The 21,875-nt window shown below is 35.6% G+C and overlaps 1 protein-coding gene and 2 long non-coding RNA genes across 3 annotated transcripts in view; 1 reads left to right on the top strand and 2 right to left on the bottom strand.

The window, feature by feature from the left end:
* FMRFaR (FMRFamide receptor) overlaps positions 1-21,875 on the bottom strand; it is a 204,155-nt gene that overhangs the window by 115,724 nt on the left and 66,556 nt on the right. The gene's annotated exons all lie outside the window — the stretch shown is intronic.
* On the top strand, positions 5,428-9,256 carry LOC140747079 (uncharacterized). Its single transcript, XR_012102844.1, has 2 exons — positions 5,428-8,928; positions 9,022-9,256. It is a non-coding gene; the product is annotated as an uncharacterized LOC140747079 (long non-coding RNA).
* Positions 14,420-16,445, bottom strand: LOC140747080 (uncharacterized). Its single transcript, XR_012102845.1, has 2 exons — positions 14,748-16,445; positions 14,420-14,654 (listed from the first exon to the last, which is right to left on the bottom strand). It is a non-coding gene; the product is annotated as an uncharacterized LOC140747080 (long non-coding RNA).

The following is a 21,875-nucleotide window of genomic DNA, read 5'->3' as shown; positions in this document are numbered from 1 at the left end:
ATTATTCAGAGATTCGATTAATAAACTAGTATTAAATGTAATGTAATCACGTATAAATAGTAGAAACATTTCAGTAAATTCGTCATTGCCCAATAGGCATGATGACAAATTTTGAAAACCCCTTCTATAACGTAGGCACATGTCTACCGATTCCAAAAATCGTATTGTTTCGGTAATAAATTCAATATTAAGGAAAATAATAGCATTTGTGTGAAGCCATTTTGAATTAAGCGCGAAAACGCTCGCGAGTGTCATGGCGTCCGTTGGTGACGTCACGTTAGAACATCCCATATACAATTTCAATCAATTCAGTGACATACCCAAAAATGAAGTCATTCGCGCCCCGTTAGCGTTTCAGACAAGATGGCTATTTTATACTTTTATTTAATTGAAAATATAATAAATCTTAGTGATATAATAAATCTGTGTCATTTTAACACGCTTTTATTATTAGCTTCAGACGTATGTATGTTGGTATGTTGGTATGTTAGTATGTAACGGAATCTTTGAACATGATTTTAACCCCCTTCAAAACGTCGGATTAACTCGAAATTTGGCATACTTATTAAGGACCGATGACAATTCAATATTTTAAACATTAATAGTTTTGTACCATTGTCCTTATCAACATCCTCTGGATTAACGATTTAATTTTCGAGGCGAGATTTTTCAAACACCTTCAGCAAAGTTCATCGCAACTTTAGATTGCAAATAATTATTGCTATTTAGTTTCAATAGGCGTAACTTTTATATCGTGATTTTTAGTTTAGAAAATAATAATGTTATTTCCCTATAACTCAAATGTTCTGAAACATATCTATAATGCGCTCTTGTAGAATGATTTTTAGGATTCCGTACTCAAAGGTTAAAACGAAACCCTCTGCGGTCTGTTCGTCTGTCGTTGGGCTTTATCTCTTAAATCGTAATAGATAGACACTTGATTTTTTTACAAACGATGAATAATGGTGGTCGCTATAACGAGAAATACTAAAAATTAATAAATAATTATAGTTCAAAAAACTAAAAAACACGCTTTTATGATAAAATCAACTAAAAAGTAGAAAATAATTTTCAATCTAAGAATCAAATAAGGAACAGTAAATAGTATAATTGTGGAAAAACTGTGGGGTGCTCCATTTATCAGGTTCGAAAAGCACCCCACACACTTATTAATGTAGTGTTCCACACAAATAGGAACACTACATTAATACCTGCGTACCGTGATATATACTGTAGTTACATATGGACCTCTGGCAGCTTCCCAATTACAGATTACTGAGTAAATGAAGAACGCAGCGAGCAAATAGGTCAAGATACTGTTGTACATGTCAATTTATCCATTTAATAATCCGCTTGATAATTTTATCCCGCTCGAATTAGAATAAGTCTGATTATAGTTCAAAATTAACCATCAATTTAATATTCTACAATTGTGAGATCCGATGAGGTCATTTTAATGATTAATGGAAGATTGTCACCACTTGCAAGCCACTGCTAACAACGCCAACTCCGATGTTTATAAAAAATCCTTTTACCTTGTTATACTTAAATATTTATTGTAGTTCTATAATAGCTGAATTTGTTAAAATTATCCCATTGTTTCATCTTTTGCGAATGCATTATATATTATTCCAAAAAGTCGTGGAATGTTCCATTGCGATAACACAGACTAGACTCAATGTGAATTTAAGAGGAAATGAATACTTCACATCATCTAGAGGGGCCTACAATATGATTTTAATCTAAGATCTCTTCGGATTATGTAAGTATTTGTATCATATACTACGTCATATTGAATTTACATTTAGTAAGGTTCTTTATTTTATGTCTTGTGAGACGTCAACAGGGGTTGAAACTCGAGGAGTCGATCTATTTATAATTCGTACGCTTGCGACACGTCCGTCTCTCGCCGCTACCGAAGTAGGACTGATGCGAGTCGACCGGCGAATTATTAGTCGGCAATAGTCACTTAACATCAGGTGGACCGAATGCTCGTCTGCAACTCCTATATCATAAAAAAAGAACTAGACAAGACTATTACCAAGAGGAACCTCAAACACTCGAAAACGAGATAAACAAACAAACAAACCAAAGCGCAAGCCAACGTGTTCAATCATTCATGTCTACGTTCGACGCGTTGTGACGTATTGGGAATACAACTGTTTACGAATTAACACACAAACACGGTGTTTACCACCACGTGTGCTCTGCCAATAACTAATGAGCTCCCGTTATGTGTTATGTGCTGCCGTGCGGTGACCGCGGGATCTAAGTTCTGACGGTTTTGGAATGAATTTAACATTATATGGATTTAGGACTTTGAAAACAATTAAATGTTCATGTAGTTTGCGAACTAAGTGATGTTTTATGGAGTGGTATTTGTATGTATAAGGAATAATGGATTTTCAATAACTAATTTTAACTTTAAGCTAATAAGTAGAAGGTCCATTCATTGGAGTAATTTACAGTTTGCATAAATTGTGCGGTCAGAAGTTAAATGGGACCACTAAGCTACTTAGCTTCATACTATCATACTAACTAGCCTGTTAAGTCTTCGTTTGTTAAACTTTCTCAACTTTATAGGTTTAATGGTTTAGAAATGCGATACACGTTCGCCTCTAGCCTTTAGCCAAAAATATTTTTTGTCGGTGATATCCTATGAAGTTTTTATAAGGCAGACTGTGTTTGTTTTTACATAATAAGCTTTGAAGTAAGTCCCTTGTGTTAATTGACTACGCGCGTATTTAAGTAGGAAGATGAGAGAAAACAATTTCAATAAGGCCTCCTTCGCCTGCGTTCAAAGTAAATTATGAGGGAGTTCTCGCTGTGTCCCACCGCAAGCGAGCTAACACAAAGATTTCTCGCGTAAACTTCTTCGTCAACCCATTACTGTGCTACGCTGGATACGGGTTTCCTCACAGAGTGGGGGGTTTAGCCCGTAGTTCACTGCTCTGAACGACTTCAGATCTTTGAGTAGTTTTTTATCATTTTCCGACGTGTATGTCTCCTTAGGTTTCTTCACGATGTTTTCATTCACCGTTATATACAAGTGGTAATTAATATCTAATACGCAAATTACCTTAAAAATCTTGTCCCTGGATTCGAACCTCGAACCCCCGATTGAGAGACCGAGTTTTATAACCGTAATCGCGAATATTAAGTACGAATACCTCGTACTTGAAAATCGCAAAGACTTTTCCCCCATCTCTATAAAAATGACATATCCAGCTAATGACACACTTAAGAAATAAACGCAAAATTTGATAAATTCCTACGCTCGTTCTCATTACTTAATTTACTAGCAACTCGTCACTTGCGAATGAAACAAGTCCTTTACGTCGTAGATCTCATTAGATCGTCATAAAACGGTGTGAGCCATCCAAACCAATGAGCCCGATTGGACACGATTGGATAAAGTAATAGTTTTAATGAGAAGCGATCTCTTTTTGTCGCTTTCATTCTTACTCCACGAACGAACGCACTATATGTTGTTCTAAGATCGAGTGAAAACAATTCTTTATTTTTAATAATATAGGGGTACCAGACGAACACTCAGTCAACCTGATATTAAGTGGCTACTGCCGCCCATGGACATCTGTAATCAACCTCAGATAGGATTAGGTATTCCTACCCGAGGTCGGTCACAGATGTGCCGGTACCCCTGCGGATTAAGCTGGAACGCTGAAAAATATGTCTCCCTTACCACACCCTTTCAAACTATAACACAGCAGCGCTTAACACTGCTGTTATTAGGCAGAAATAGGTATGGCGGTGTTGCTGTCGGATTCGAACCACAAAGGGCTCTACCATATTCAATAAATAAATCTTTGAATCCTTCTTTAATCAAAACAGAAGAAAATTGTCTGTTCGGTTTACCATAAATATACTAACTGTAACTCTTTTTTTTGTGGACGAGGGGATCTCCAAAAGAACGCAACCGGAATTCTCTTAGCGCCTTGCCCCGTCGGGCTCCACCCATGGGTGAGCTTGACGCTCGCCACACCGTCTGGTGTGCACGACAGTGTACGACCACATATACCGTCGTCCTTCCCGGGGCCGTTGGCTGGGTGGTTGGAGCTCCCACTCGTGCCACTCGGGACCCCAGAAGCCCCCTTTTAGTCAACTCTTACGACAGGCAGGGCCCGTATACCGTAGCCCTATTCTTGTCCCGAAACTACAGGGACAACTTACTGTAACTCTTATGCAAAATAATCTGCAATTAACTTAATGGAACTCCAAGAACTTAACGAAATGGCATAATATTTAATTGAAGCAGAAAAGGCTTAATAAAGCAGATTAATAAATTATAAATGTACACGTTTATCATGACATTTATCATAGCAACGATAACAAAATTATGATAGGGCGGAAAACACTAAAACCACAGTATAAGGATATACAGTATTTTATCTTCATACAAACGCACGAAACGCAAGCCACGCCTACTCGCCTCGGGCCGGTACTAACTCGGTACACGAACATTCGTGAATGTGCCACGGTGACGAGCGGGTGATGTGACGGTTTTGTAAGATATTTTGTTGTTTCAAGAATAATATGGCGAAGATAAGTTATAGATTATATTGTGTTGTTTTTGGTTGCTTCAATTCGTCAATAACACATCCAGTTATAACATTTTTTAAACTGCCTGGAAACTACGAAAGGTAAGACAATTACAATGATTTTTATGTTAATACTAGATACTTAATCTACTAGGTACTACTACTACTAAATTAGATTAGTTTTTAATTAATACAATTTGATATTTTAAAAAAATACGTATGATTGTTGTAATTTTGGTTCAGTAGACAGGTGTCAGAGCTTGTTATTTGAGGTTATCCCTCTTCTTAATTAATAGAATAAAACTATTTCTTCGACCAAAATAAAACTCGAAACTGTTGATAAACGAAGGGCTTGCTTGCACAACGCACGCGTCGTATTTATTCGTCGTCGCGCGGCGCAACAAAGGCTGAGGGCGTGGCTTAGCGGCCTTTCGGCACCCGTTTGTTCGCGCGATATGCCGCCGAGGGACTATTCTGTAGGGGCCCTATTCTGTAGTGCGTTACAATGTTAATCTAATAGCGCATATATTGGCCATGTTTTGCCCTTTTTAGTGCATATTTGCATGCATATTTCGACATTTTGAAAGTGCATATAAGGTAAAGTCACCTATTTCCGCGGTATTTTCACCAAAACTAGAAAGAGCGTCAAATATTAAGTATTTACTGCGGCTGAAAAAGGAATTAGATAATTTTATCAAAAGCTTTAGTATTTGTTCTTTTGAAATAGACTCGACTTTTTACGGTAAAATTCGCTGAAACCACTATTCGGCGCATCTCTAATTAAAATTATTATTTAATATTGTAATAAAAATTAAACTAAATTTTGCATAATTTATGTTAATTTATAAGCTATCATGTCGAACATATCTGGAGGCACGGCAGTGCCTCCGCCAAGTCGAGCCAAAAGAAGCGGCACGGCCGTACCATACTTTTCCCGAAGCAATTCGGCCCATTTTTGACCCCCTGTAACTTCGTTGCATATGAAGCTAGAAGCCTGAATTTTCAGGACCCAAGCAAGCATTGTATAGACACGGTACATTTAAAATTTCATGCAATTTGAACCAGTAGTTTAAGAATTACAAGTAGTTAAAGTTCGTAATTTTGTCACTCACTCACTGACTGACTGACCGATCATCAAAAGTTTAAGGCACTTCCAGCAGACATAGAAGGTTGAAATTGAGGGTACAATTAGTGTTTAGTATATAACTCATGGAAAAACTAAAATATTTTGCAATTTCTGTCCAGTTATCTAGATACACCAACTACATTAAATAACTTTGTATCCTATATAAGTTATATAGGATTACAAAGTTATATTTGCAGTTAATGAATCTGTGTTTCTGTCCGCGAAATGTACGAGTAGTAGGGGAGCCCATGATGTTAAATGGGTAGAAACTCGAGCGTCAATAGGACGTATACGATTGTGTAGATTACACGTTAGAGTGAAGAAAAGGTTGTGTGATATTTTTCGTTTCACCGTGGAAATAGTTTCTAGATGATTCGAAAAATGTAAAAAGCAGAGTCAGACATACTCAAGGCGCGGAAGGTTAGTGATAGAGTATATATCTCTGATGCCGGAAATATGTTTATCTGCTGGTTTGCATAGGGGGACAGCCATACGAGAGGTAAAAATGGAAAAAAAGTAACCAGCACATTAGATTTTCAAAGGGGATATGAAGTTACCCCAGATGAGTCCCCCATTCGAAAGTCTGACGATTCGATTCGAAAGACTGTCAGTGACTCTTCGAAAATGCAAAAAAAAAACGTTATCTTGACACACTCGAGGGCGTAAGATTATTATACAGGAAATTCCAGCTGATGTTTTACTTATCATAACCCTTCATCTGACGATTTAGTGGAGGGGTTTTTTATACTGACGATTTGAAAAAAAAAACAGAATGAGAATATATAAAGAATAATGTATTTTCCATAAAATTTGCCTTTTCCTTTAGTTTGTTGTACACCATTACTTTCCAGGGATCCATGCTAATAAATGGCGCTATCAGATAGTGCATATTTTCTAGCATTATTTCCTTTGTATTAAAAAAAATACCGCACTCGAGTATGTCCAGGTATAGATTTTTTGCAACCTTATTACTCCCTAACGCCGCCCTCAAACCATCAGATTATAAATTTATTGTTTTCAGCATGTAATTAAGCTACTATAGATAATACGATTTTTTATTAATGGACTTCCCTGGTTGAACCCCCCAAATGGATAGTTTAAGATACTCTATAGGATGTAAGGTATCTCCCATATCTTAATCTGCCGCGTTCGAGTCACTCTCGAAATCCCGTCTTGGGCTCCCCTACTATTATAGGCGACGTCAATTGTTTTTATTCTCGAGATAAAAGACGTTTTCAATTCCAACTTCAATTTAAATTCAATTCAAATAATGGGTGAAGTGCGAATCGAACTCGTACACTGAGGGTTCCGTACCACAAAAATATTTGTTTATTTTATTTTTATTTTTACTAATTGATGTTATAGCAGCCATATAATGCATTGTGAACATTTCAAATGAAAAACGCTAAAAAATAGCAGGTCCTTATATGTTTGTCTCTGTAGTTCCTGGACTAAAAAAGGGTTACGATATCCCGTGCCTGTCGTAAGAAGCGACTACAAGGGGGCTTCCGAAGTTGGGAGTGGCAACAGCGAGCTCGAACCGTCCAATAAGTGTCCCCGGGAAGGACGGCGGTATGTGTAGTCGCATACCGTCGTGAACACCGGATAGTTTAGGAGGAGCGAAAACTGTTCTCCCAGGGCAGAGCTCGATCGAGGCATCGCGCTTAAAGGACTTCTGTTACGTTCAGTCGGAGATCCCGGAGTTCTCCAACAAACGTTGAGGACGGCCACCGGAGGATTTTAGTGCGGCTAAAGTCCCACATAACCCGGCGTCACTCCCACGTCGTCGAGTACCTTTTCAAGATTTCCTTCTTATAAAGAAAAAGAAGGTCCTTGTATGGCAACTCTCCTTTATTTGAAAGTTTTTCGTTTTACTTTTAGTACTTATTGTTAAAGCCATTATACATATTCCGTAAAAAATTTAAATTTCTATCTATTAAGGTTCCAGAAATAGAGCTCTATGTCAGACAGACGAACGGACAGCTTAGAAATAGGGTTCCGTTTTAACCTTTGGGTATGGAACCCTAAAAAGTTATATAATATCAAAAACATTCCGAATTTCTGACAAATGTCATGAGAAAAAAACTAGATGTTACGGCTAATGTGCCTAAATCAGTTAAAACGCAGATTAGCTTGTCCATTACCTAAAGTACAAAACGAGATTGTATCAATTTTCACCCCTTGACGTCGACCCGTGCATGCCATGATGCGTCGTCGTGTCATGAATTTACGACAAACATTGTATATTTTCACGAAACAATATCGCTTTGCGGCACGATGTCGCTATGTGTCACGATACGTCGTCGCGTCGTAAAAAGGCATGTGTTTTAGCCCTAAGAATAAGTCTGAAAAGATGTTTCGAATTTTGACTACATAGTTAATCTGCATATTTTCTAGCTAATCTTAAGCCTAGTTAATGTGTATGCTAACGTATTCTACAATCTAACGGTAACATACAAAAAATACAATAACTGTCGTGAGGTTTAGCAACTGTCACCGCATTATAAAATAATAATAAGTTTGTTTCCAAGGAAACAAGTGTTTAGGCAAAGGAGATGTTTCATTTTCGGCCATCTCATGTACATTATAACTAAAAAACACGAATAATTTGTATAATTGAAGAAAAATACACATATATTTTGATAACCTAAAGTATTCGTGTTTAAAAATATTTAAAATAAGCAATCCTCATTGAAATATTAAAAATGGCGGAATACTGTCAATGTCAAGTTTTCAAAACTGTCGATGTCGGGAACCTATGTGTACCCCATACATAGGTTACTATACTCTTTGGATGTCGGTAATTCTGTATTTCGCTGTTTTTGTCGTAAAGTTATTGTTACCTTAGTACTTTACAACCTGGCTTTTGTTTTGGGTATCCCGTCATTATTTCTGAATTTAATTAATTATTTATAACAATAATAACAAAACCACCTTTTAAATAGTATCTGGTTTTATAGATGTAAGTGACATGTCAAATTAAAAAAGAAGAAGTTGTCAATTTGATATGCGTAAAAGTGGATATATACATATTATAATAGTGGACTCCAATGTAAACGTTGAATAAATATGTAGGTACTGATGAGAAGATTCCATTTTAATCCTGAATATGTTTCTGCTCTGTGCTGCTTACGATTATGGAGTGATTCTACCTTACTTGTTTACCCAGCTTATGTTTTATGGACTCTTGTGATTTTCGTGCGATCGCTGTGGATTGTGTTGACAAGGATTCAATATCATCAGGTAAAATATACATCAGTTGTTGTATTAATCGTGAAATAATCGTAAATAATTTTAAACTACAGAAGCTAATATTTTTACATTTCTCTTTTTTAGATAATTACATTAGCAAGACTAGGACATTCTTGGGATGACAAAATAATCAGTTATTATTGCAACTGCATCGCTGGGCAACGAACCGTACTCGTAGGTAGTTGCGCTCACATTATGCCCATTGTTTGATGTTTGGGCTGAGCTCGTCACAGGATGAAAATATTGATAAGGGAAGATATTTAAAATGAATAAATAATGTATCTAAGTGAAGAGTAAGTAAAATATGATCAAATGTGTACTTAAAGTTGTTTTATTTACACACTTAAATGTTTTAACTAAAATAAATTGGTATAGAAGTACATATTTTGGTATGTTTGTTTTAAGTCAAGATTTATGAAAGTAAATATAATTAATGTTTATCAAATATAGGCCTTGTTTCTCAATACACATAATACAATGTTTATATATCTACGCCCATTCGCGTAAAAAATATATTAAAAAGTATATAATGTATATAGTAAGTTAAAATAGAATGACAGATGACATTATTATGGTAATCACTACCGCCATGATGTTTTTGCACTGTTGTGTTGCAAGTTTAAGTGTAAATTATTGTTTTTTAACAATTAAACGAACATGATTTGAAGAAAATTAACCCCCTTCTTTGCATGTTTTCTTAATTTTTAATATAGTGTACAAAAGGTGGCCGGGAGCCCATACATTTTGAAACATCTCCTTTCGGCCTTATTGAGCATAAATAAATGTCTATGAAAATAATTTTTATATGTAAGCACATAAAAAATTACAATGTTCACAATAGAAAATCCCTAATAACTTCTAAACGGATTACCCTAATTACACAATTCCTTTTGCCCTATCCGTTTTAGACATAAACCTACCAAATGGCATTAAAGACAAACCAATATATATACGAACAAAAAATCATGTTTTCAACTTACGTAATATTAGGTACGTAACATTTCAACGCAATATTACAAAAATTTAGTTAAGTTCGTTTCAAATGATTCGAAATAGGAAACTGTTATATAAATCGAGCTTAGATATCCACTTTATAACATATTCTTGCCATGATCACCAAAAATATCAGCTCCTAGTGGCTTGATAATTGATAGCTATAAAAAAACGAAAATCCACAGTTTAACGTTGAATTTAAACAACCGTCCATTGCACAATTAGGGTATTTTATTTTGCTCCATTGCTTGTACAAAACAGTTACAAACGCGTGTCAGAAATGAACTGACAGTCGCGCACGTATGCGCTCGAGTCCCCCCGAGATAACGAGTCGGTAAGTGGTGTCTACGTGTGCGTTACTTCAGCCCACTTTGTATGAAGATTGACTTCTGTTAGTTTTTATTTTGTGTTAGTACCTACCCGGAAAAACGTGGAAATTATTATAAGAAACCTTTTTAATATAAATAATTTTAAGTATGAATTTGTTAGCGGTGAGTAAACTTACTGAAAAAGGATTTACTGTTAATTTCTTGAAAAATGGTTGCACTATTAGTAACTCTATGGATATTATCATCGCAACTGGCCACAACGTAAATGGTATATATACAATTTGTCAAATCACCGATATGTAATTTGACAATGTCAAATAAATATTGGCATAGAAGACTAGCCCATATTAATCCGGAATATATGCGAATTTTAAAGAATATTATGACTGGTCTTGATAATGAACATTACCGACGGATATGACGACTAGTAAGAAACCATTTCCAAACCTCTGAACGCGAACGAACGATATACTGGAGATCGTACATACAGATTTATGTAGTCTCATGGAAGCTAGTTCACTCAACGGTTCAAGGTACATGTTATTATTTATCGACTATTATTCTCGAATGACACGATGAATGTTTATTTTCTAAAACATAAGAGTGAGTCTTTAAGAAATTTCAAAAATATAAAGTGTTGAAAAAGGAACTAGCAAGTCGAACAAATGTATGAGATCAGATGGTGGGACGACATTTTGTAATAGAGCTTTCAATATTTTCTTATCAACAAATGGAATTCTACATTAGAAGGCGATACTGTATACCCCTAAACAAATTGTTGTGGCTGAAACAGCTAACAGAACTATTATTGTATATGCGAGAAGTCTAAAACGAATGTTATCATTATTAAATAAATATTTCATTTCATTTCAGAAGTCAGAAGTCTATTATAAATTGAAACTAATTTGAGCAAGAGCAGTAAATACTGTGGTTTATATCAAAAACCGGAGTCCGACGAAGTCAGTGAAAGATTACCAATGATTTTTGTCGGATATTCAGAAGAAAGTAAGGGATGTCGATTATTTAATACGAAGACACGTTAAATCCCAATAAATAAATAAATAAATCACAATCAGTAGAGATGTTTTTAGAAGAAGTTTTTCCTGAGGATAACGGGCATAATTTCAGTTGTCAAAATAGTAACTTTTTTAGATTTAATTTATTGTCATGTTCGAATGAAAGTGATGATGAATGGCAAGATTATTTACATAACTACAAAGACTACCTAAACAATTTAATTGCCTTTAAAAAATCTGTTGTTGAGATTCAACTAGTGGAAGGTACCGGAAAGGAAAAGAGTAGAAATATCTACAAAAAGGAATGAGATGCCATCAAAAACAATGCTTGTAAAAAGATCCAAGTCTCGCCATTCAATTCTTCTACCGTAAAAAGTCTTGAGATCTATGTAATACCAAGCCGGTAATGTATGCAGTCCCTACTTAAGGGACCTTCTGTCTTAAGGTATTATCTCACTATCTAACCTAACAACATCTCATGGGACCATACCAATTTTAAAAATATTTTATGTTCTAAATAAATTAACGTGGCAATCGTACTGCAAGTCACATTGTGTTTTCATCTTATCATATCGCATCACACAAGTACGATTGCCACGTCAATTTATTTAGAACATAAAATATTTTTAAAATTGGTATGGTCCCATGAGATGTTGTTAGGTTAGATAGTGAGATAATACCTTAAGACAGAAGGTCCCTTAAGTAGGGACTGCATACATTACCGGCTTGGTATTACATAGATCTCAAGACTTTTTACGGTAGAAGAATTGAATGGCGAGACTTGGATCTTTTTACAAGCATTGTTTTTGATGGCATCTCATTCCTTTTTGTAGATATTTCTACTCTTTTCCTTTCCGGTACCTTCCACTAGTTGAATCTCAACAACAGATTTTTTAAAGGCAATTAAATTGTTTAGGTAGTCTTTGTAGTTATGTAAATAATCTTGCCATTCATCATCACTTTCATTCGAACATGACAATAAATTAAATCTAAAAAAGTTACTATTTTGACAACTGAAATTATGCCCGTTATCCTCAGGAAAAACTTCTTCTAAAAACATCTCTACTGATTGTGATTTATTTATTTATTTATTGGGATTTAACGTGTCTTCGTATTAAATAATCGACATCCCTTACTTTCTTCTGAATATCCGACAAAAATCATTGGTAATCTTTCACTGACTTCGTCGGACTCCGGTTTTTGATATAAACCACAGTATTTACTGCTCTTGCTCAAATTAGTTTCAATTTATAATAGACTTCTGACTTCTGAAATGAAATGAAATATTTATTTAATAATGATAACATTCGTTTTAGACTTCTCGCATATACAATAATAGTTCTGTTAGCTGTTTCAGCCACAACAATTTGTTTAGGGGTATACAGTATCGCCTTCTAATGTAGAATTCCATTTGTTGATAAGAAAATATTGAAAGCTCTATTACAAAATGTCGTCCCACCATCTGATCTCATACATTTGTTCGACTTGCTAGTTCCTTTTTCAACACTTTATATTTTTGAAATTTCTTAAAGACTCACTCTTATGTTTTAGAAAATAAACATTCATCGTGTCATTCGAGAATAATAGTCGATAAATAATAACATGTACCTTGAACCGTTGAGTGAACTAGCTTCCATGAGACTACATAAATCTGTATGTACGATCTCCAGTATATCGTTCGTTCGCGTTCAGAGGTTTGGAAATGGTTTCTTACTAGTCGTCATATCCGTCGGTAATGTTCATTATCAAGACCAGTCATAATATTCTTTAAAATTCGCATATATTCCGGATTAATATGGGCTAGTCTTCTATGCCAATATTTATTTGACATTGTCAAATTACATATCGGTGATTTGACAAATTGTATATATACCATTTACGTTGTGGCCAGTTGCGATGATAATATCCATAGAGTTACTAATAGTGCAACCATTTTTCAAGAAATTAACAGTAAATCCTTTTTCAGTAAGTTTACTCACCGCTAACAAATTCATACTTAAAATTATTTATATTAAAAAGGTTTCTTATAATAATTTCCACGTTTTTCCGGGTAGGTACTAACACAAAATAAAAACTAACAGAAGTCAATCTTCATACAAAGTGGGCTGAAGTAACGCACACGTAGACACCACTTACCGACTCGTTATCTCGGGGGGACTCGAGCGCATACGTGCGCGACTGTCAGTTCATTTCTGACACGCGTTTGTAACTGTTTTGTACAAGCAATGGAGCAAAATAAAATACCCTAATTGTGCAATGGACGGTTGTTTAAATTCAACGTTAAACTGTGGATTTTCGTTTTTTTATAGCTATCAATTATCAAGCCACTAGGAGCTGATATTTTTGGTGATCATGGCAAGAATATGTTATAAAGTGGATATCTAAGCTCGATTTATATAACAGTTTCCTATTTCGAATCATTTGAAACGAACTTAACTAAATTTTTGTAATATTGCGTTGAAATGTTACGTACCTAATATTACGTAAGTTGAAAACATGATTTTTTGTTCGTATATATATTGGTTTGTCTTTAATGCCATTTGGTAGGTTTATGTCTAAAACGGATAGGGCAAAAGGAATTGTGTAATTAGGGTAATCCGTTTAGAAGTTATTAGGGATTTTCTATTGTGAACATTGTAATTTTTTATGTGCTTACATATAAAAATTATTTTCATAGACATTTATTTATGCTCAATAAGGCCGAAAGGAGATGTTTCAAAATGTATGGGCTCCCGGCCACCTTTTGTACACTATATTAAAAATTAAGAAAACATGCAAAGAAGGGGGTTAATTTTCTTCAAATCATGTTCGTTTAATTGTTAAAAAACAATAATTTACACTTAAACTTGCAACACAACAGTGCAAAAACATCATGGCGGTAGTGATTACCATAATAATGTCATCTGTCATTCTATTTTAACTTACTATATACATTATATACTTTTTAATATATTTTTTACGCGAATGGGCGTAGATATATAAACATTGTATTATGTGTATTGAGAAACAAGGCCTATATTTGATAAACATTAATTATATTTACTTTCATAAATCTTGACTTAAAACAAACATACCAAAATATGTACTTCTATACCAATTTATTTTAGTTAAAACATTTAAGTGTGTAAATAAAACAACTTTAAGTACACATTTGATCATATTTTACTTACTCTTCACTTAGATACATTATTTATTCATTTTAAATATCTTCCCTTATCAATATTTTCATCCTGTGACGAGCTCAGCCCAAACATCAAACAATGGGCATAATGTGAGCGCAACTACCTACGAGTACGGTTCGTTGCCCAGCGATGCAGTTGCAATAATAACTGATTATTTTGTCATCCCAAGAATGTCCTAGTCTTGCTAATGTAATTATCTAAAAAAGAGAAATGTAAAAATATTAGCTTCTGTAGTTTAAAATTATTTACGATTATTTCACGATTAATACAACAACTGATGTATATTTTACCTGATGATATTGAATCCTTGTCAACACAATCCACAGCGATCGCACGAAAATCACAAGAGTCCATAAAACATAAGCTGGGTAAACAAGTAAGGTAGAATCACTCCATAATCGTAAGCAGCACAGAGCAGAAACATATTCAGGATTAAAATGGAATCTTCTCATCAGTACCTACATATTTATTCAACGTTTACATTGGAGTCCACTATTATAATATGTATATATCCACTTTTACGCATATCAAATTGACAACTTCTTCTTTTTTAATTTGACATGTCACTTACATCTATAAAACCAGATACTATTTAAAAGGTGGTTTTGTTATTATTGTTATAAATAATTAATTAAATTCAGAAATAATGACGGGATACCCAAAACAAAAGCCAGGTTGTAAAGTACTAAGGTAACAATAACTTTACGACAAAAACAGCGAAATACAGAATTACCGACATCCAAAGAGTATAGTAACCTATGTATGGGGTACACATAGGTTCCCGACATCGACAGTTTTGAAAACTTGACATTGACAGTATTCCGCCATTTTTAATATTTCAATGAGGATTGCTTATTTTAAATATTTTTAAACACGAATACTTTAGGTTATCAAAATATATGTGTATTTTTCTTCAATTATACAAATTATTCGTGTTTTTTAGTTATAATGTACATGAGATGGCCGAAAATGAAACATCTCCTTTGCCTAAACACTTGTTTCCTTGGAAACAAACTTATTATTATTTTATAATGCGGTGACAGTTGCTAAACCTCACGACAGTTATTGTATTTTTTGTATGTTACCGTTAGATTGTAGAATACGTTAGCATACACATTAACTAGGCTTAAGATTAGCTAGAAAATATGCAGATTAACTATGTAGTCAAAATTCGAAACATCTTTTCAGACTTATTCTTAGGGCTAAAACACATGCCTTTTTACGACGCGACGACGTATCGTGACACATAGCGACATCGTGCCGCAAAGCGATATTGTTTCGTGAAAATATACAATGTTTGTCGTAAATTCATGACACGACGACGCATCATGGCATGCACGGGTCGACGTCAAGGGGTGAAAATTGATACAATCTCGTTTTGTACTTTAGGTAATGGACAAGCTAATCTGCGTTTTAACTGATTTAGGCACATTAGCCGTAACATCTAGTTTTTTTCTCATGACATTTGTCAGAAATTCGGAATGTTTTTGATATTATATAACTTTTTAGGGTTCCATACCCAAAGGTTAAAACGGAACCCTATTTCTAAGCTGTCCGTTCGTCTGTCTGACATAGAGCTCTATTTCTGGAACCTTAATAGATAGAAATTTAAATTTTTTACGGAATATGTATAATGGCTTTAACAATAAGTACTAAAAGTAAAACGAAAAACTTTCAAATAAAGGAGAGTTGCCATACAAGGACCTTCTTTTTCTTTATAAGAAGGAAATCTTGAAAAGGTACTCGACGACGTGGGAGTGACGCCGGGTTATGTGGGACTTTAGCCGCACTAAAATCCTCCGGTGGCCGTCCTCAACGTTTGTTGGAGAACTCCGGGATCTCCGACTGAACGTAACAGAAGTCCTTTAAGCGCGATGCCTCGATCGAGCTCTGCCCTGGGAGAACAGTTTTCGCTCCTCCTAAACTATCCGGTGTTCACGACGGTATGCGACTACACATACCGCCGTCCTTCCCGGGGACACTTATTGGACGGTTCGAGCTCGCTGTTGCCACTCCCAACTTCGGAAGCTCCCTTGTAGTCGCTTCTTACGACAGGCACGGGATATCGTAACCCTTTTTTAGTCCAGGAACTACAGAGACAAACATATAAGGACCTGCTATTTTTTAGCGTTTTTCATTTGAAATGTTCACAATGCATTATATGGCTGCTATAACATCAATTAGTAAAAATAAAAATAAAATAAACAAATATTTTTGTGGTACGGAACCCTCAGTGTACGAGTTCGATTCGCACTTCACCCATTATTTGAATTGAATTTAAATTGAAGTTGGAATTGAAAACGTCTTTTATCTCGAGAATAAAAACAATTGACGTCGCCTATAATAGTAGGGGAGCCCAAGACGGGATTTCGAGAGTGACTCGAACGCGGCAGATTAAGATATGGGAGATACCTTACATCCTATAGAGTATCTTAAACTATCCATTTGGGGGGTTCAACCAGGGAAGTCCATTAATAAAAAATCGTATTATCTATAGTAGCTTAATTACATGCTGAAAACAATAAATTTATAATCTGATGGTTTGAGGGCGGCGTTAGGGAGTAATAAGGTTGCAAAAAATCTATACCTGGACATACTCGAGTGCGGTATTTTTTTTAATACAAAGGAAATAATGCTAGAAAATATGCACTATCTGATAGCGCCATTTATTAGCATGGATCCCTGGAAAGTAATGGTGTACAACAAACTAAAGGAAAAGGCAAATTTTATGGAAAATACATTATTCTTTATATATTCTCATTCTGTTTTTTTTTTCAAATCGTCAGTATAAAAAACCCCTCCACTAAATCGTCAGATGAAGGGTTATGATAAGTAAAACATCAGCTGGAATTTCCTGTATAATAATCTTACGCCCTCGAGTGTGTCAAGATAACGTTTTTTTTTTGCATTTTCGAAGAGTCACTGACAGTCTTTCGAATCGAATCGTCAGACTTTCGAATGGGGGACTCATCTGGGGTAACTTCATATCCCCTTTGAAAATCTAATGTGCTGGTTACTTTTTTTCCATTTTTACCTCTCGTATGGCTGTCCCCCTATGCAAACCAGCAGATAAACATATTTCCGGCATCAGAGATATATACTCTATCACTAACCTTCCGCGCCTTGAGTATGTCTGACTCTGCTTTTTACATTTTTCGAATCATCTAGAAACTATTTCCACGGTGAAACGAAAAATATCACACAACCTTTTCTTCACTCTAACGTGTAATCTACACAATCGTATACGTCCTATTGACGCTCGAGTTTCTACCCATTTAACATCATGGGCTCCCCTACTACTCGTACATTTCGCGGACAGAAACACAGATTCATTAACTGCAAATATAACTTTGTAATCCTATATAACTTATATAGGATACAAAGTTATTTAATGTAGTTGGTGTATCTAGATAACTGGACAGAAATTGCAAAATATTTTAGTTTTTCCATGAGTTATATACTAAACACTAATTGTACCCTCAATTTCAACCTTCTATGTCTGCTGGAAGTGCCTTAAACTTTTGATGATCGGTCAGTCAGTCAGTGAGTGAGTGACAAAATTACGAACTTTAACTACTTGTAATTCTTAAACTACTGGTTCAAATTGCATGAAATTTTAAATGTACCGTGTCTATACAATGCTTGCTTGGGTCCTGAAAATTCAGGCTTCTAGCTTCATATGCAACGAAGTTACAGGGGGTCAAAAATGGGCCGAATTGCTTCGGGAAAAGTATGGTACGGCCGTGCCGCTTCTTTTGGCTCGACTTGGCGGAGGCACTGCCGTGCCTCCAGATCCTCAAACTTCCATCTCTATGCAGATGATCTGCAGTTATACCGTCACTTTGCGGTGCCCAACGCCTTTAGTGAAATTAGTAAACTGAATGACGATCTTCTCCGAATTAGTGAATGGGCTAAGGAATTTGGAATTTTGATTAATCCAAGTAAAACACAAGCCATCATTATTGGTAGCAAATATTATCGCAAACAACTGGATCTAACAACACTACCAAAATTAGTCGTTGATGGCACTCACATTCCGTATTCTAATACAGTGAAGAATCTTGGCATTATTCTGGACTCAAACTTATCATGGGATGCTTATGTGCGGGAGGTGAGCCGTAAAGTCCACTATACTTTGCACTCGCTTAAATGCCTTCAAGGTTTTTTGCCCTTTAGAACTAAAATTTCTCTATCTCAAACTCTCATTCAGCCGATTTTAGATTACGCGGACGCGTGCTATTTGGATGCTACAGAGGAGTCATTAAATAAACTTGAGCGCTTGCAAAATCTTTGTATTAGATTCATTTTTGGTCTACGAAAATTTGATCATGTCTCTCATTTCCGCAAGGATCTCAAGTGGCTCCCAATCCGATTTCGCAGGAATACTCGAATTCTCTGTCTCCTCTATAATATCTTGAAAAATCCATCCTCTCCTTCGTACCTGCAGCATCGTTTTTCATATGTACGGCCTTCTTTGGCACCCTGCAGGTCACATCTTAAATCTCTGTTAAATTACCCGTCCCATAAAACTTCTCTCTATTCCCACTCCTTCTCTGTTCATGCAGTTAGACTGTGGAATTCACTGCCGCCTAATATTCGTCTCTCTAAGACTATCTCTATATTTAAAAGAAGAGTTAGAGAACATTATCTATCACTTTCATAAAGAATATTATTATATTTATTATTTTTATATTATATTTGTTTACATTGTATATTTATATATATTATACTTATTTATATTATATATTTATTATTATATTTATTACATATATCATTTAGTAATTATTAGTATTATTATTATTTGGTATGTTTTTTTTTTCTGTTTTTGCACACTAATTTTGCTTTTCGCATGCACATTCCTGTCCCAGGGTTGCTGGAAGAAATTCCATTTTGGAATAAGCAATCCTTTGTACATCATTTCTTTCTCTTCTGTATTGTTATCTTTTTTTTTTGTGTACAAACTTATTAAAATTATAGCCTTTGTAGATAAAGCAGCTCTGCTGCCAAAGGATTTTCCCACAACAATGTTATGCGTAACTCCATTGAGTTTGTTATTACAAATAAGAGTCGTGTCATAAACTCTGAACGAAACTGTAGACGTACGAATTATATTTTGCGAATAACACATAACAAGGATAACAATACGAATATCTATATATACTTATCTATTCTATACTTGTAATAAGAGTGTAACGTTTGCGTGTCTGTACATAATTTATTTGCAAAAGTAGTTGGGAGGGCTGAGAATAAGTAAAAATAGCATTTTTTGTCATTTTTAGATTTTTTGTCTGTCTGTTTGTCTGCGTATTTGAAATCGCGTCAAACTAAAATTACTTAATTGAATGCAATAAATTATTTATAGTACGAAGTTTATTTAACAAACAATTTATTTATGGTCCGTATTTTGACTTTACATTTAGTCTTTTTTGATTCATCATCATCATCATCATTAACCCATAATTGTCCCATTGCTGGGCGCGGGTCTCCTCTCATATTAAGAAGGATTAGGCCATAGTCCACCGCGCTGGCGAAGTGCGTATTGGTAGACTTCACATATCTTTGAGATTTTTTCTTTTTTAAATCTCTTAGGTATGCAGGTTTCCTCACGATCTTTTCCTTCACCGTTTAGCAAGTGATAATTAATTTCTAATTGATTAATTTTTTTCATTAAAATTGAGCTACTTTATCGAAATACTAAAGCTACTTTCTCAAAATTCAATTGAAAGTCAGAAGTATTTTTTCTAACATTGCATGACGTCTGCGGGCGGAAAGTTTACCGGTGTGTTCTGTGAGCTTGACGGCGTTGTAGAAATGACGTTAATCTGAATCCACTTGAACGAAGTCACAGGCACGGCTCGTATACAACACAAGAAATAAGAGCGAACATGTGTACGATAATGTATTTCGTGGCACCTTTCCATGGCCATCAAATCGGCGGAGTGTGTTGCTAACGAGAACCCGACCAGAGATCCCCGGGGACTACCCGCAAGGGTTTTGCGGGTATGCATAGGAATTACGGTATACCCAGTTTCCCTGTATATATTGTAATTATATATAGTTGAACAATTAGTTCCCATGGAGACTAAAACTGAATCTTTTTTGTAAGATATAAGTACTCGTAGCAAACGAACATGCAGTCCACCTGATGGGAAGTGGTCACTGTAGCGCACAGAATTTGATTGCAGTATAGAAGAAGGCAGCAGCAGCTATAGCAGTGATAGCCTAGTGGTTAAGAAACTCGGATCGAGAGGTCCGGGGTTCAAATCCCAGGCACGCACCTCTGATTTTTCAAAGTACGAACATACGTATGAGAAATTAATTATCGCTTGCTAAACGGTGAGGGAAAACATCGTGAGGAAACTTGCATACCTGAATGATTTATAAAAAACTTGGCGCACTTGGCCAGCGCGGTGGACTATGGCCTAATTCTTCTCATTCTGAGAGGAGACCCGTGCCCAGCAGTGGGACAGTAATGGGTTGGTGATGATGATGATAGAAGAAGGCGCCTACAGCCGATTATATACGCGTTGCCATTCCTGAGGATTAAAGTGGTTGCCTTATATGTAAGTCTACATCCACAACTGTACACCGAAACACAAGATGAAGGTGGCAGAAACTTTTGTGGTTCGACTCCGGCGGCACAGCCGACTCACCTATCTGCCTTATAACAACACTATTCTGGTTTGAAGGGTATGGTAAAGGAGACATACTTTTCCGAGACGTTCCAGCTTAGTCCTTAGAAATAGCATAGTAATATAATAATAGGTAGGAATATCTAATCCAATCGGGGGTTGATTACAGATGTCCATGGGCGGCAGTAGCCATTTACCATCAGGTGCTGCTTTACGCCAGAAATAGGTACTGCGATAGAACTTACCCAGTCGAACCCTCCTGATTTCTATCACCTTCCATTCTTCAATCTGTAAAGTACAGCTTGAGTTGTACCGAAAGTTGAAAAAACTCGAAGTAATTCACTTCCATCGATCATTTTAGTCTTTCCCATTGTCTCGAATCGCTCAGACAGCTAAGCAATCCCTAATGACTCATCCGTTTTAACCTTAATGGCTTCTTTGCGGATTTTTATCATTTTTATGAACCATAAATTGTCATTTTAATTTGTTTTGGCAATTGTCTTTCACTTATTGTTATTGTTTATACGCAATCTTACTTTCCGAAGGTTTTATTTATATTATTAAATAACAAAGGAGTAGAGTTTGATGGTAAGTAGCTCTGCCGCCCATGGACATCTGTTATCAACTCTAGAAAAGTTTATAGTCCTACCTGGTCAGCCTGAACTAACTAGGTTGAAACGCTTCGGATAAGTCTGTCCCCCTTAGCATACTCTTGAAACTAGCTCAATAACGGCAGTCCGTTATTGAGCAGAAGCAGACGTGGTCATGGTTTCTCCTAAGTCTAAT

The sequence above is a fragment of the Epargyreus clarus genome, unplaced genomic scaffold (genome assembly GCF_041222505.1).
Source record: "Epargyreus clarus isolate Ecla_fem2 unplaced genomic scaffold, WU_Ecla_fem_2.2 ptg000014l, whole genome shotgun sequence".
NCBI lineage: Eukaryota > Metazoa > Arthropoda > Insecta > Lepidoptera > Hesperiidae > Epargyreus > Epargyreus clarus.
Note: the sequence above shows the minus strand (reverse complement) of the source record. Positions and strands in the feature narration are given on the sequence as shown.